The sequence below is a fragment of the Falco peregrinus genome, chromosome 3 (assembly GCF_023634155.1).
Source record: "Falco peregrinus isolate bFalPer1 chromosome 3, bFalPer1.pri, whole genome shotgun sequence".
NCBI classification, from domain to species: Eukaryota; Metazoa; Chordata; class Aves; order Falconiformes; family Falconidae; genus Falco; species Falco peregrinus.
Window position 1 is genome coordinate 37,942,094 of NC_073723.1, and position 14,271 is coordinate 37,956,364.

Genomic DNA, 14,271 nt, shown 5'->3' on the forward strand with positions numbered 1-14,271 from the left:
ATGGTTGTCAGGAGAAATTCATGACCACTGTGAAGGTACATTTAATAGGATCCATATGAGAACACTGATAGGTAGGTAGATGTCACTTGTAGATGGTAAATTATGAATGATTTATCTAAACTATGTATGCTATAACACTATTAGCTCATATCATACTGACAGATTCACATCATGTCTGAGAAGTCAGTCACTTTATTTTTTTGAAACAACAGTGTTAGTAGTAAACAGGCAAACCATTACCTAGTCTTCCATGTGACTGTCCATCCCCCACATCTTCTAGCATCTTCATTGACTTGTACCGTAGAAAGTGATGATTTCACAGCCCGTAGAATATAACTCTCTTTTTTCTTTCTTTTTCTTCTGGAACAGCAAGAATGCAGTTTGATGTGTGCTCTGCAGAGTATTGGGTTACATCTGTGACGTGAATCAGTTTTGCCTCACTTGACCACAGACTAGTTGACTTGCTATTACTTGTCTGCATTGAGACTTTGCAATTATTAAATCACTAAACTTATAAAATATAGGTTGTTTATTTCAAATCAAACATAACATGAGACTGCATGGCATCTGTAATACAGAAACAATTCACTAAAAGTGTATCTGTGCTCCTAATGTTTGCAGAGTTTATAAATCCACCATCTGATGCTTCCAGGAAATGCTGCTGCATGCAATGTGGAGGAGATCAATACCTTGTTGGTAGGAGATTGCCTTTTTGTTAAGTCTGGGAGATCGGTGTGTTCAGAATACAGGGGGAAGGGCTCACAGTTGATGGTTTATGTCTGAATCGGCTCATTTTTTTTCTGGTAGAGTCAGATATTCCTGTTCTAAGTTTTGTTTGGTAGGTGCCTTAACCACAACATCCTAAACTAAAAGTAATCGTAGTCTGATTTCCCACCTCCATAGATTTCCTCTCTGTCTGTCAAGAAAGCAGAGAACCCCATTCTAGTAGATTTGCACTAAATCTGCAAGTGCCTTATAAGGAATCAAATATAAGTTTCCTGAAAAAAATGGCGATACTAGACATCTTTGATACATTTTAATATAAGAAAATATGAAATCTGACAGTCTGTGTGTGCAGTGAAGACAACCAGCAGTAAGGGTTAGAGACAGTAGAACTAGCATTACTAATGCATTACTGGATTTAGCCAGGAGATTTAGGTTACAGGGGTCTGCCCTTGTCTGATATGCGATACAGAGCAAGGTGTTATCCTCTTTCTGTGCTTCTGATCACCAGTCTTTAAAACAAGCATAAAGCTGCTGACTTACTTGGGGGGGAGAGAGAGGTAGAGAGAGTGGGAAGAGGGAAGGAGGAATTCTTACTCCTCAGGGGAATAAAAATCACTCTGATTCATGTAAAGGTATTATAGACCTGTAAAGGGAGGACAGAAAGGGGGATTGTTTGAGAGAAGTGATGATGTTATTTATGTCAAGATGAGAGCCAACTTATGAGCCAAAACTTGTAGAGTAGGGATGCAAGGTGATATGCTCTGAAAAGGCAATGCTGCAGAATTAAGTTGACCAGAATCAGGTTTTTCTCTTCCTAGGCTACCTTTTTTGCCTGACAAGTGGCCACAGCAGATAGTTTATTAAAAGGGACATCAAGAAGGGACTTGGTTAGAATGTTTAAATGTTTTCTTGGTTCAAAAATATCCAAGAAGAAGAAGAACCAGTGGCTGGAAGTCAAAATCTCAGAAATTAAAATGAAAAATAGCATGCACATTCAAATTGAACGTGGATGGCTTTTGGGAAGATAGGCTTTTGCTAGACTCAAATTATTGCACTCGGAATGGGTGTAATTGAATGAAATCTTTGGCCTCTGGTAGAAAGATGCTCTAATGGTTTCTTTGGCTTTAACATGGGAAGCTATAGCAACAAATGACTGCAGTAATAAGATTCTCTCCCTTCATTAAATGTAGTAGTTACTATTGAAGAATCTACTATTGTTGTCTTCCCCTGAAAGTCTGCGACACAGAAATTTAGCTCCAGAACCAAGGCAGGTTGCCAGGTTGAGCTGAATGAATGTCCTCTTCCTTGCTGCAAGTGAAGGTGGCTGTAATCAGCCAACAGAAAAATGGCTTTCAGTGTGGTAGTAAAGGGCAGAGTTGAGGTTTTCTGTTCACCTTCCTTAAAATGTCATACTTTTCATAGAATCACAGAATGGTTGGGGTTGGAAGGTACCTCTGGAGATCATCTAGTCCAACCCCTGCTAAAGCAGGTTCCTCTAGAGCAGGTTGCACAGAGTCATGTCCACGTGGGTTTTGAATGTCCCCAGAGAAGGAGACGCCACAGCCTCCCTGGGCAGCCTGTGCCAGTACTCTGTCACCCTCCAAGTAAAGAAGTTCTTCCTCACATTCAGGTGGAACTTCCTGAGATGCCGTTTGTGCCTGTTGCCCCTTGTCCTGTCGCTGGGCACCACTGAAAAGAGCCCGGCCCTGTCCTCTTGGCACCCACCCTTAAGATATCTGTAGACATTGATGATATCCCCTCCCAGCCTTCTCTTCTCCAGGCTGAACAGGCCCAGCTCTCTCAGCCTTTCCTCAGAAGGGAGATGCTCCAGTCCCCTCATCATCTTCATGACCCTCCACTGGACCCTCTTCAGTAATTCCCTGTCTCTCTTGAACCGGGGAGCCCAGAACTGGATGCAGTGCTCCAGATGTGTTTTAAAATACATTGATATGGTCTGATTCCTCAGCATTAAAAAAAACAACAACCAACCACCAAAAATGAGAATCTGCTTTCTCTTCTGGGTGTGTTCTGGGTTTTTTTGGTTGGTTGGTTGGTTTAGTTGTGATTGATTTTTGGTTGTTTTTTAGGTTTTATTTTTGATATAAATATCAATTAATAAAATATGAATTTTATTAAATTCAAAATAATTCTTTAGTTTCAGGTTTATATTTAGTGTGCATATAGCACAAATTATAGACAACATGCAGTGGATAAAATCACTATCTGAAAGACTTTCAGTGTAAAAAGATGATGTACATATTAGTCATTTTATGTTTTCTGAGTTCTGGTTAGGAGATGCATTGCACTATCTACAATAACATTTCCTGCAAACGTATAGTAAAAATTCATGTATTTAGATTTGTGTATGTACAATTGCATGAATTTGTAGGTGAAAGGCATCCTACTACAAAGCCAAATGAATAAAAAATTTGTGCCAAGATCCCTAGATTCTGCATCACTGCTGGGAATGTGGGCATTTTGCAGGAGCTTCAGATATGTTTAAATGAAGGTTGAGATCTGAATCTGGACAGATAACCTTCTGTTACTATTGCTTTATTATGTCGTGGTGTTCCCACTCTTTCTGATGATCATTTCCTGCTTTCAGAGTTTCAGAGTTAGCAGCCCTTCAAGATAAACGATGTTGCTGAGAACTGTGTCCTGTTGTAGTCTGCTTGCTAGTGCAGGAAGACATGACTGTTGCAGTTGGTATTCAGCTCACATTCACAAGCTTTTCCTTGCACTGCAAAGGCTTTGCTAGAGCTGCTTTTGTGCATGATGACAGCCAAGTACCTGGAACATATTTTGCAGCAAGGGACAAACTGCAGAGTCACCAAATCATGTAATGTACAGGACCTTGCCTGTAGCAACAGATCTACCTCTGTGAGTTCACATGGATACTTAAGTATCCATGTGGATGTAATGAATGCAAATAAATTAACTGTGCATAATTACGCGCTTACTAACGCAGAGGGAAGTAGGTTAAAATTTCATTTGTCATGCTGAACCATAAGTATTTGTAAGCCAAAGGAGTAAGGCTGGGGTTTTTCTTGTTTCTCCTTGCAAGTGGGTTATTTTTTTTTTTTTTTCCCTAATTCATATCATCATTCACCTTATAATGAGTCAGATCTTTGTGCATGGGCAGGTACATTTTAAGAATATTTTTACTCATTATATTGGGTCTGGCTGAGATACAGTTAATTTTCCCCGTAGCAGCCCTCATAGTGCTGTGCTTTGTATTGGTAGCTAGAAACTGTTGCTGACACACCAGTGTTTCGGCTACTGCTGAGCAGCGCTGGCACAGCATCAGTGCTGTATCTCCCACATTCCCCCCCCCTCACCACTAGGCTGGGGGCTGGGCAAGATCTTGGGAGGGGACAAAGCCAGGACAGCTGACCCAGACTGACCAAAGGGACCTTCCATATGATACAATGTCTGCTCAGCAATAAAAGCTAAGAGCAAGGAGAGGAGAGGGGGCATTTGTTATTATGATGTTTGTCTTGTGGAGTAACTGCTATGTGTACTAGAACCCTGCTTCCTGGGAAGTGGCTGGATATTGTCTGCTGATGGGAAGTAGAGAACAAATCTTTTGTTTTCCTTTGCTTCTGTGCATGGCCTTTGCTTTTGTTTTTTTAAACTGCCTTTATCTTGACCCAATAGTTTTTTTCCATCTTATTTTCTCCTTCCCCATCCTTCTCAGGAGCGGCTTGGTGGGCATCTGGTGTCCAGACAAGACCAGCCCACCACACTCATTGACAATTTACATCATGACTAATGGATGACAAATAAACTCAATGTCACCAATTACAGGGTCATCTGCAGCTGGCTAGGGATTTTATTTCCATCACTATATATACTGTCACTACAGAAACACAGATAATGAAATGCACAGGAAAATGATGATTCAGTATTCTGTTATAAGCAGTACTTTCCCGCAGTTGAATGCAAAGGCTGTGAATCCCTGTGCCTAAGAGCGCAATTGGTATCGTTAATTATGAGCATGGGGCAGAAGGTTTCATCTTCATCTGAAATTTGCCTTGAGGTAACAGGGTGGTATCAAACGCTTGTCCCTGGCTTCTGGGCATCTTTAGCTACCTGCCTCCAAGTTTCTAAGCACTGGGTCTCCCTCTCTGTTGTTACCATGACAACATCCCTGCTGTCAGCATGCTGAACCTTTCTGTCTACGCTCCGGTCACTCGGAAACCCTTCCAAGTAGTTTAAGCAGTATGGAAATAATACAGATGTATAGAAAAGTGAATGCATAAAGAACATGCATTTTCTTCCTTCCCTTATGGCTCCTGGGAAGCAAGTGACCATGGGGAGTCCTGCAATGTATACAAAAATCTGAAACGCTGGCTTGGTTGTCTTCCTGGATGACAAAACCTTCTCTCCATGACTTGTTAAATCTGTCAGGTTTCTAGTGAAGTGTTGCATGGGGAAAGAGTGAAAAAAAAAGCAGTGGAAGGTGGGGGAGGGAGTAAGGAGGAGGCAAGGGAAGTGCCGGTTTGTCTGCTGCCAGCTGAGACCTGCCTGAAGCACCTGGGGCTTTCAAGTCCCTGCTGCTGCGGCGCCTGTGTGTGCCTGGGGCTGAGCGGGTGAGGATGTAGTGAGAGTGCCCAGGGTGCAGTCCCAACGGGGTGTTCAGGACCCCTGGTGCAATCTGCTGGCCCTAAATTGGTCCCCTATGGTTTCTCCAGATTGGACTGCAAGCCTAGATTTGGGTCTCTCTCTCACTCCTAGGACTGTGCTTTTAAGAGTTGTGGGTCATAATGCACCAACACCATAGCAAATAATATGAAAGATCACTCTCTTTGCTGCCTGTTGTTGCACCTGAATGCACTGGCCCTTTGTTGTTGTGCCATCTCACTACCTGAACTGGCCACAAGACAAATTTTATTTCTCAGTTCTTGATGGATGAATTAAATTCCTTGGATCCAGCTTCCTGTGTGTATAATAGCAGTTACACTGCAAAATTTGCGCTGCGATTTTCACAGATCCCCTAGAAACAGATGCAGCAGGAGTAAAGCTCGTCTGTGCTGCTGCTGTTACAACCCCCCCCAAAATAGGAGCTGTCCTCAAGTCTCATCCTGTACCCTGTCACCCAAACTCTTGCTGTCTGCCATTTTTTTGCCAATGCAGGAATGACATATGTCTATGTATTAGTAATGGACTTGGCACAGTTTTGGGTAGAGTATGCTAGAAAGTAAACGAGCAGAGTTATGGATATTCAGATGAATCATTAAAGGCATGCTAAACCTTACAGAAGATGATTTGAGGAAGAGGGGGAGCCTAAAGAGACTATTGACCCATTGGCAATCATGCTTACTACTTTCCACAGTAAGGATTCTCTGTCTTCCAGCTAGAGCTGAAGGCCATCTGGGTTGAGGGAAAGTCTGCAGGCTAATGCAAAGAAAGATTTAGGGAAGTGGAAATAGATGTGTAGAACCTAGTATTTACTGTCTTTTTTTTTAGTTTTGGTGTTTTCTTGAGGTGCAGGAAAAAATACTTTGTTTTGAAGAAGCTGTTTTAGAGTAATTTTGTTGTCTCAGTTGTTAAATTCTTTAGCCTTCCAAGCTTAATTTCTTTGATTAAAATAGAAGGAAGATTTGAGGCAGAACCACAAAGATTTGGTTTTGAAGGGGTAATGCTGCATGGTTTTGCCAGGCTGAAAGCAGGGAGACAAGAAGTCTTTCACCTGACAGCTGTGGGGCAAGGGCAAAAAAATCCCCTCTCATATAGCTGGATCTATAGCATTGAGTCTATGTAAAGCAGCAAAGAATTGAACCCTAAAAAAGAAATTATTTCAGTAAGGATCATCTCGTACACAGTGGATACATGATGAAAATTTTGAAGTTTCCATCTGATTATGGCTCCTGTGGGTTTCACCTTAGTGATTCCAGGTCTGTCGTTTGCAAAAGTTGTCCTTCTGTTAACCTCTCTACCTCTTGGCAGCAAATTAGACAGACACATACACACAAAAAAGCAAACATACACCTATTTTAGGGAAATCAAAGAAAAGTGCTCAGAGAAGTCTGCCACTTACTATTTATTTTTATAGTTATGTATAACATTATAAACAATCAAACCCACATAATTAATAATTTCTGCATACTCATGCTTTTTTAGTACATAATAGTGGAACTTTAATCCTTGTCTGTGTTACTACATCCAGTCATGCATCTACTATTTATTTAAATCAGCGTTTTAGGAAACACTGTGTGAAGAAAAACAAAGAGCATCTGAGGAAGAGGCTGTTCTTGAGCCCCTTGTTGGGTCAGAGTCATTTACAGGATCACTAGAGGAAAAGGCCAACGTTCCTCCTACAAATGGATGGGGACCTGTGGTTGCTGTGAAGGACTGACGCCCTGGCTCTGTACACTGCTGGACTTCATGGGTCCTTAAAAAACTTGGATCCTGGCCTAAGTTTTGCAAAATTCTCTTGCGTGAGCTGAAGCAATGCCCTGCTTTGAACCCTGAATCTAAGTATTTTAAAAATAAATAAAAGCTGTAGCTACTCTTCTAAACCTATATTTAGGCACCTGAACAAGTGACCTGATTTCTGAAGCACTGAAGTAAAACTCTGAATTAAGGTTTTTGCTGACATCTGTGGGAGTTGTTATGTGTAAAAACTTCAGAAAATCAGGTCATTCATTTTGCAGTTCTGAATTTCGAGTAGGAATCTAATTCTGTGCTCTTAATTTTTGAAATCTGAGTGTGCCTGTAGTCTATGCTCAGATCTGACTTGGTTTGGAGTTGGATCCAAGTTTAAAAAATAACTTGTGGAAAGCTGAAAAAAACCCAAACCCTCAGCAGCACTACGTTTGCTAACTTTGTAAGGGAAAGAGACCATAGAAGTGTAATTTAAGTGCTGTTGATGATAGGAGTTTAGGTTACATGTTGGCTAAGGGAAAAAAATGCAGGAACCTCATTGCCAGCACCTTTCTTTGCCTAGCCAAGGTATACATTTTAGGATTTTACATCTCCTTTCTTTTTGCTGCTTTCTCCTGTGTTTCCAATCCCCATGCTGCTTTACAGAGGGCAAAAGCAGAAAGCAGATCTTGTATGCCAGTGAAGCCCTGTGAGATGTTAGTTTACTTCAGGCAACATTGAAACCACCTCAGTATCAGTACCCTGGCTGTGCTGTGTCATTGCTTCACTAGGGACAAACCCCACTCTGATGGCTTGCTGCCCCACCGGTCTATGGCCATCCTGCCATAGCTCAGGATTGTGGCTTCAGTCATAAATCTGCCTTGAGCCTCCTGCCTGCCGGTCCTACCTACTGCCCTGCTTTGCCTCGGACTGCCTGCTGGATCGGCACTCAGATCTTCTTCACTGCACCCTCAGGCACTAAACGTGAGGGCAGGGGGTCCATGTGGCAAGTACCTTCTCTGATGTGTATGACCAGTAGGTATTTGTTCAGAGGGGATGACGTATAGGCATGTAAGGAAGGAAAACAGAGAGTGAGGTTACTACTAAGAAATGTGATGCTTTTCCTTGTTTTTAATTTAGTACTTTCACACCACCTTTGTTTAGGTGAGAAGGCTGTGAAGAGCTGTTTGGAACAGAAAGAGTTACTGCAGCTTAGCAAGTCAGCTCTCTATGTGCAGCTGTCAAGGCAAATGTGATGGAGTTTTAAAAGCAATGAATTTCACTTAAAAAGTTCTATGCTCAAGTTTCAATTGCAAACGTTCATCCCATGAACTAATACAACAATTTAGTCCATTTTTCTCCTTAGAAATCAAATATGAATACATTCTCTACTTGCTCATCTGTTGCTGACACCTGACAGGTCAAGCCAGGAAACTTCCCTAACTATTGATGGTGATTTGCAAGAGCTTGTACTAACAAACGGAAAGCAGGAATTCAGATATTGTAACAACTCATATCCTCTGTGGATTAATGTGGCCAGGGGACATAACAGACATCCACTGAGGGCTGTGTGTGCATTCAGGCATAGGTTACTGTCTTTTCTATCTTCATCAGTTAATATGAACTTGACAATATCAATCAAACTTATTAACTTTCTCACCTCTTTTATTATCTTATTTATTTGGGTTGTAAGTGCTTTGGCCCATGAAAAGCGTTTCATCTTCAATTAATGCAGTTTGCCCTGGCCTCAGCTGCGTCTTTAGATAACGCTTCTATATGACATTATAAAGCGATGATTACCAGTGACTGATGGGATGATTCCTGTTCCATCTGAGTAGCTATATAAAACTTTATGTGCTGCCATACAGAAAATGGGTAAGGCTTGGTCATGTTCTGAGTGCACATGGACCTCAGCTGGCCCTGCTTTAGACATTTACAGGAATTTAATCCGAGCACAAGGAAGTTTATCCTAGAAACCCCAGTTAATCCTTCTGCTTGGAGCCCATTGAGACCTCTCCAGTTATTACAAGGGTGCATGGCAGCCTGTCAGTGACTTCAGTGGGAGCTAGTCACTGCCCTTCAGCTTCAAAGAAATACCTGGAACAGCTGAAATGCAGGAATGCCATGTAAAATATCTGGTTTGAGATCTTCCTCAGTTATTAACCAAGTATCTTCATTACCGCGAGTGCTCCTTAATCATTTGAGTGTGTTGCCACCTCTAGTGAACATAATAGTGATATTTGCTTTTTATGTCATCCTTATTTTCTCCACAGCAGACTGCTAGCTGTATGAAAATACTTCACTTTTAGTGATGGTGCACTGGTTAAATACTGGTATGTATTGAATAGTGAAATCAAAATAATCAAAGCTGACAGTATTAACATCTCCAATACTTTAACTATGTCCTTGTTAAAGTTGACAAACCTGGGCAGGACGTACTGCAACACGCAGTCTGATCACATTTGCAGATGCTTGTGTTTTTCTTCTGACTCTCCCCTCATCCCATGGGAGGTGAGCAGCTGATGTGAACACTTGAAGCCCTGGATCCAAATGCATTTATTCATGAGAGGCTGTTCTTCTGGTTGGCCATCCTTTCCAAGATGGTGATTATATCATTTGCTTTGCATACTGAAACATAGTGCTCTTGTGAAAAGGTGCATATAATTTAAGTATTGCATAGAACAGATGCTCTAGCTAGCATCTTGCATGAGCTAGAATTTACATGTGGTTGATATGCACAAAAATAATCTCTATAAACAGAAAAAAAAAAAAAGGAAGAAAAGGTTTTGTCTTATCTAGTAAACTGATATGTTCTCTAGAGTATGATACCTGAGGGTAAGTACCATAGCAGGTTTATATCCATGACTAAAGTTTCAGGAAATTGTCAGGAAATTCTATTTTGACAATTTTATCTCTGCCTTTTCTTAGATATATTTCTTCCACTAATTAATAGATAACCTTTTGTCATTTGTGTCTGTTTGCAGTGAGCAATTGTAGCTAAGTAAGTCCTTCTCTGAAGAGGAGGATGGATTTTCCATCTATTTTTGTTAGATTAAGAACAGCCCCAAAGCCCCTCTTCTGGCAACAAAGAACCTAGGCTTTCATGAATTGTAACCATTAAGTCCCTCTTATTTTTAAGTACACCTCTTCCTTCCACCCACTTTTTTACTATCAAATGCAATGAAGAAAATAGTCAGTTCTGGAAAAAGGTCAGTCCTGTCACTATTACATATTTATCAATTCTTTGAAATTAAAGGTTTCTTTGTAATTGGCTCAAGATTAGGAACGTAATTTCATTCCAGTGTGGACTGATTACAGCATTTTTTCCAAATCATTTCCCCTTGTAAATGACGTTCAGTTTTAAGGCTGATGGGCAAGGGTGTTAAAAAATGTTGTGTCAAAGTTGCGTTTTAATGGATTAGCTTGCTTTTAACAAATAAAATATTTTTGTGGGGAAGTTCTTAGTCTTCCCCAAAAATTTTAGCACCTATAACTTGAAAACAACAGCAAAACCCATTAATATATCCAATACTAGAAGTGTAATTCCTCTTTCTCCTAGGCAATGTTAAACTGGCTGTTTGACAGCCCGTTATTCTCCATAGCTTGGGTTCCCAAATCAGCTTGTCCCTTACTGCATTTCAGTGGTCTTTTTTTTTCTCAGTAATACAATGAAGAATTTCAGTAAGAGGAAAAATATTTTTGCATCTAAGAAATGTTATCCAGTTGTGGAGTCAGTCTTAAAAAGAATGATAGGAAAGGTCAGTTCCAAAATTTTTATAATCAAGACATTCTGTGGCACTTCTCTGCATGATCTTTTGAGTTTTCAGTGAAGAACTGATGTGTTTAGTTTAAGAATATCATGTTCTGGTTTTGAAATTTTTGCAGAGTTGCTAAGTTCTGTGGGATGTGCATAGAAGAGCATGTTCTGTCTGGCATGTAATTTCTACTTGGAGCCAATAGGTGAAAAAAAAGTGGAACTACTGTTTTACATCATAATTACCAGCAAGAAGAATACAAAACATAGTTCAAAGATCCCAGTGGAAGAACAGGAAATCAAAGTTGTTTCTGTTTTCAGTGCAGCAAAACTGGGTATGTCATATCTCATACCTAAAGCTGTCTTTCACCACTATGTATATATGCACAAATGTACCGTCATTTAAGTATATATGTATGTGTGTGCAAACACTTATGTATGTGTACAATTGATGAGCCTGAGTATTCAACAGTTTCACAGGGAAAGAATTACTTCTGGGTTAATGAAAGTGATTCACTTAAACCTTGAGCTTAAAGTCATTGACTCCTCAACTTTTTCATTCTTATATTTTATTGTGCTTACAGGTTAGGTACTGGATCAAGAAAAGATAGAGTATTTTTCTGCAGTGAATCACTTTTTGCTATATTGTAGACTGTTCGTTGCTGGAATTTTAAGAAATTGCAGTATACAATATAACAGTACCTCCTAAAATCCCCATTCTCCTGTCTGCTTTCTGCATAATTCAGCACTCTTCATCCCAGTACTTTCATACATAATTCTTTGTAAATTTACACTACATGCTTGTGGCAACAAGCGATTTTTTACTATGCAGTTTGATCAGCAAAAAAAGAGAAGCTTGAAATTCAGCAGCTGCAGTGCCCAAAGACCTACCTCTCCACCTGCTCAAGAATGGACATGCTTCTGTAGGTTTTCTTCAGATCCGTTTTGAAACTATTTTTCTTGCAACTTGAACTGGAATTTGGGGATGAATACACATATTATTTTTTGTCCAAAGCTGTGAAGAAAACAAAATATTTGTTCATATGACTGAAAAAAAAAATAAGAGGGAAGATTATATGTCTTTAGAAACTTGCCTACATGGAAAAGATAGTGTTTGAAACTAAGTAAAAGGCATATTTAGTTACTTCTAAACATGTATTTTTTTAATATCTGCGGTTAAGCTATTTCAACACTTCCTTGAAAACCAAGTTCAGATATGGATAAATTCCTGACAAAAATAGAAAACTTGGGCTAAACTAAAAATGAAACTGTATAATATACCTTAGTTCAGGATTTAAATTACCAAGAGGTTCACCCAAAGGCTGACTGTTGGTTTCCATATTGTTTTAACCTGAACAATGCAATCTCTAGGTCAGCTCTGCTCCCACAGAGAGGAGGATGAGGGCTTAAAGATTTTTAAAATAATTATTATTCACAAAAAGGCCTCATCAACTGCTTCAATCATTCACAAACTCATATTGAATTCAGATACTAGTGTGCACATAAGAAAGAAGAAGAAAAAAGCTTCTTAAATTTTTTTCTGTTTAGAAAAAGAGATATTTTTAAAAAGACTAAACAGACTTCAATATAGGTACAATGAAACATTTAATTTCTATTCCAGTAAAATATTACAGTCTGTCCATCCTTAAACTTTTTTAGAAAATATTCTCCAGTAAATGGAAACTTTTCTTTCCTAGGAACACAGACACTTTTTTCCCCAGATTGTCATTGATACAAACCCAATTTTTTTCTGCAGTCTTAAACATCAACTGTAGTGCTAAAATGATGGAAATGGAATGTATTAATGTAGATGAATGTAAGGTTACTTACTAATGTAGACTAATGCATAGTTAATATTTCTGATAATTAAAAAACATATTTAAAACATTCCATTAGTAGAATCAAAATAAACCCAGGTTATTTATAGCAAAACATATTTGTCAATAATTATAAGTGAACCTTATTCTGAGCAGTGAAGGTAGAAGGATGTTTCTAACCTTTTCTAACCTTTGCATCTTCTTATGCTGCTTCTGCTCCTGGGCCTGCCGGCGCAAAGGAGGATGCCGGCTGGAGCGTGGCTCGGTGCCCGGGGTGCAGCACTCCCGCCGTGCCGCCCCTTCTGCAGAGTGCTGTGGCAGGCAAGCGCGGCTGCTTCACAGCTGCTCTTAGCTGGGCTCCCTTCACTTTTAGTGGCTGCCTGATTTTTTTCTCACTCCAAGAGGGATCTCTGTGCAGGAGGGGCTATAGCATCTTTGTGAAAAAGGTTAACTTTTATGTTAAGTCCTTTTTGATTTTTCTCAGGCATTGCAGCTGGGTGGACATTAAATCACAGTCTGTTGATGTGGCAAGTTCAGTCATTTGCAGGAATAAGGCCATTTGGCCACAGTCACTGTTCATGCCTGACCAGTCACAAATTTCTCTGACCTCAAAACAAAAAAGATTATTTCCAATGACTTGAGTTAAAGACTTTCCACACCTGGTTTTAGACTTATTAATGATTTGTTATTTCTCAGTCATCTTTTCGGGATGAATGTTGCTCTTTGACGTTTGCTTTAATCTTCCAGTATAAACAATCACATTGAAATCTCATAAACCAAACCCCAGAACAGCTAGTATGACATTTGCTCTACTTAGATAAGGGCAACACGAATGCAGTTAGTTTTATTTATATTTGTGTAATTTAAAACTTCTGAGAGATAATTAAAGTGCTGTGTTTAATTTGTTTCAGTTGAAGTCACAAAACAAGGATATCCATCCAAAATTTAAATACCTTACTCCTCTTGTGGAACTTTGGGTTGTAGCTGTGGTTTGTGTTGCTTAATCAGACTGGGTCCAAAAAGTGGAAAAATACCTTCTTTGCAATAACTGGAAATGACTCCACCTAACTGGTTTTAGCATACTTCTCATTTTCATTCTGGGCTAGTTAACTCAGTAAGTGAGCACATAGTTCAAGTTATAGTTTCAAGAAAAATATTTGAAATATTTCTTAGAGCTCAGACTTAGAACTCTAAAATTTGTATCCTGGGTTGTGGGTAGAGATACAGATTGCCAAATTGCCCAAGAACATTGAATTTGGACCATTAATTCTCATCAGTTTCCTCCACTGTCAATAGTGGATTTCCAACAAAGAATTCCACTTTTGTTGGATGTCTTGATATTTTCACTTAATTTTGCTGAGTTTCACTGGGATTTCTAAAATGTAAACCAAGGATTAATAGGGGAAGTGGACGCTTCATGGAATATTTGTAAGAATACAATTTTTGCTAGAGTGTAACCAGAACTTTTATGAAAAAGAGATATCACTGGGATGAAAGTGAAAATAAAGAATAGAGGAGACATCAAGGTCAACAGAAAACTGAGGGAGATGATAAGAAGCAGGAAAACCAAAAAGAACCTTAAACATGCACCTGAAAATTGCAAAGGAG

The 14,271-nt window shown here is 39.5% G+C and overlaps 1 long non-coding RNA gene across 1 annotated transcript; it reads right to left on the bottom strand.

The window, feature by feature from the left end:
* Nucleotides 1–218: 218 nt before the first annotated feature.
* On the bottom strand, nt 219–12,970 carry LOC114013139 (uncharacterized). Its single transcript, XR_003556003.2, has 4 exons — nt 12,844–12,970; nt 11,738–11,861; nt 9,517–9,720; nt 219–360 (listed from the first exon to the last, which is right to left on the bottom strand). It is a non-coding gene; the product is annotated as an uncharacterized LOC114013139 (long non-coding RNA).
* Between the last annotated feature and the right edge of the window lie 1,301 nt (nt 12,971–14,271).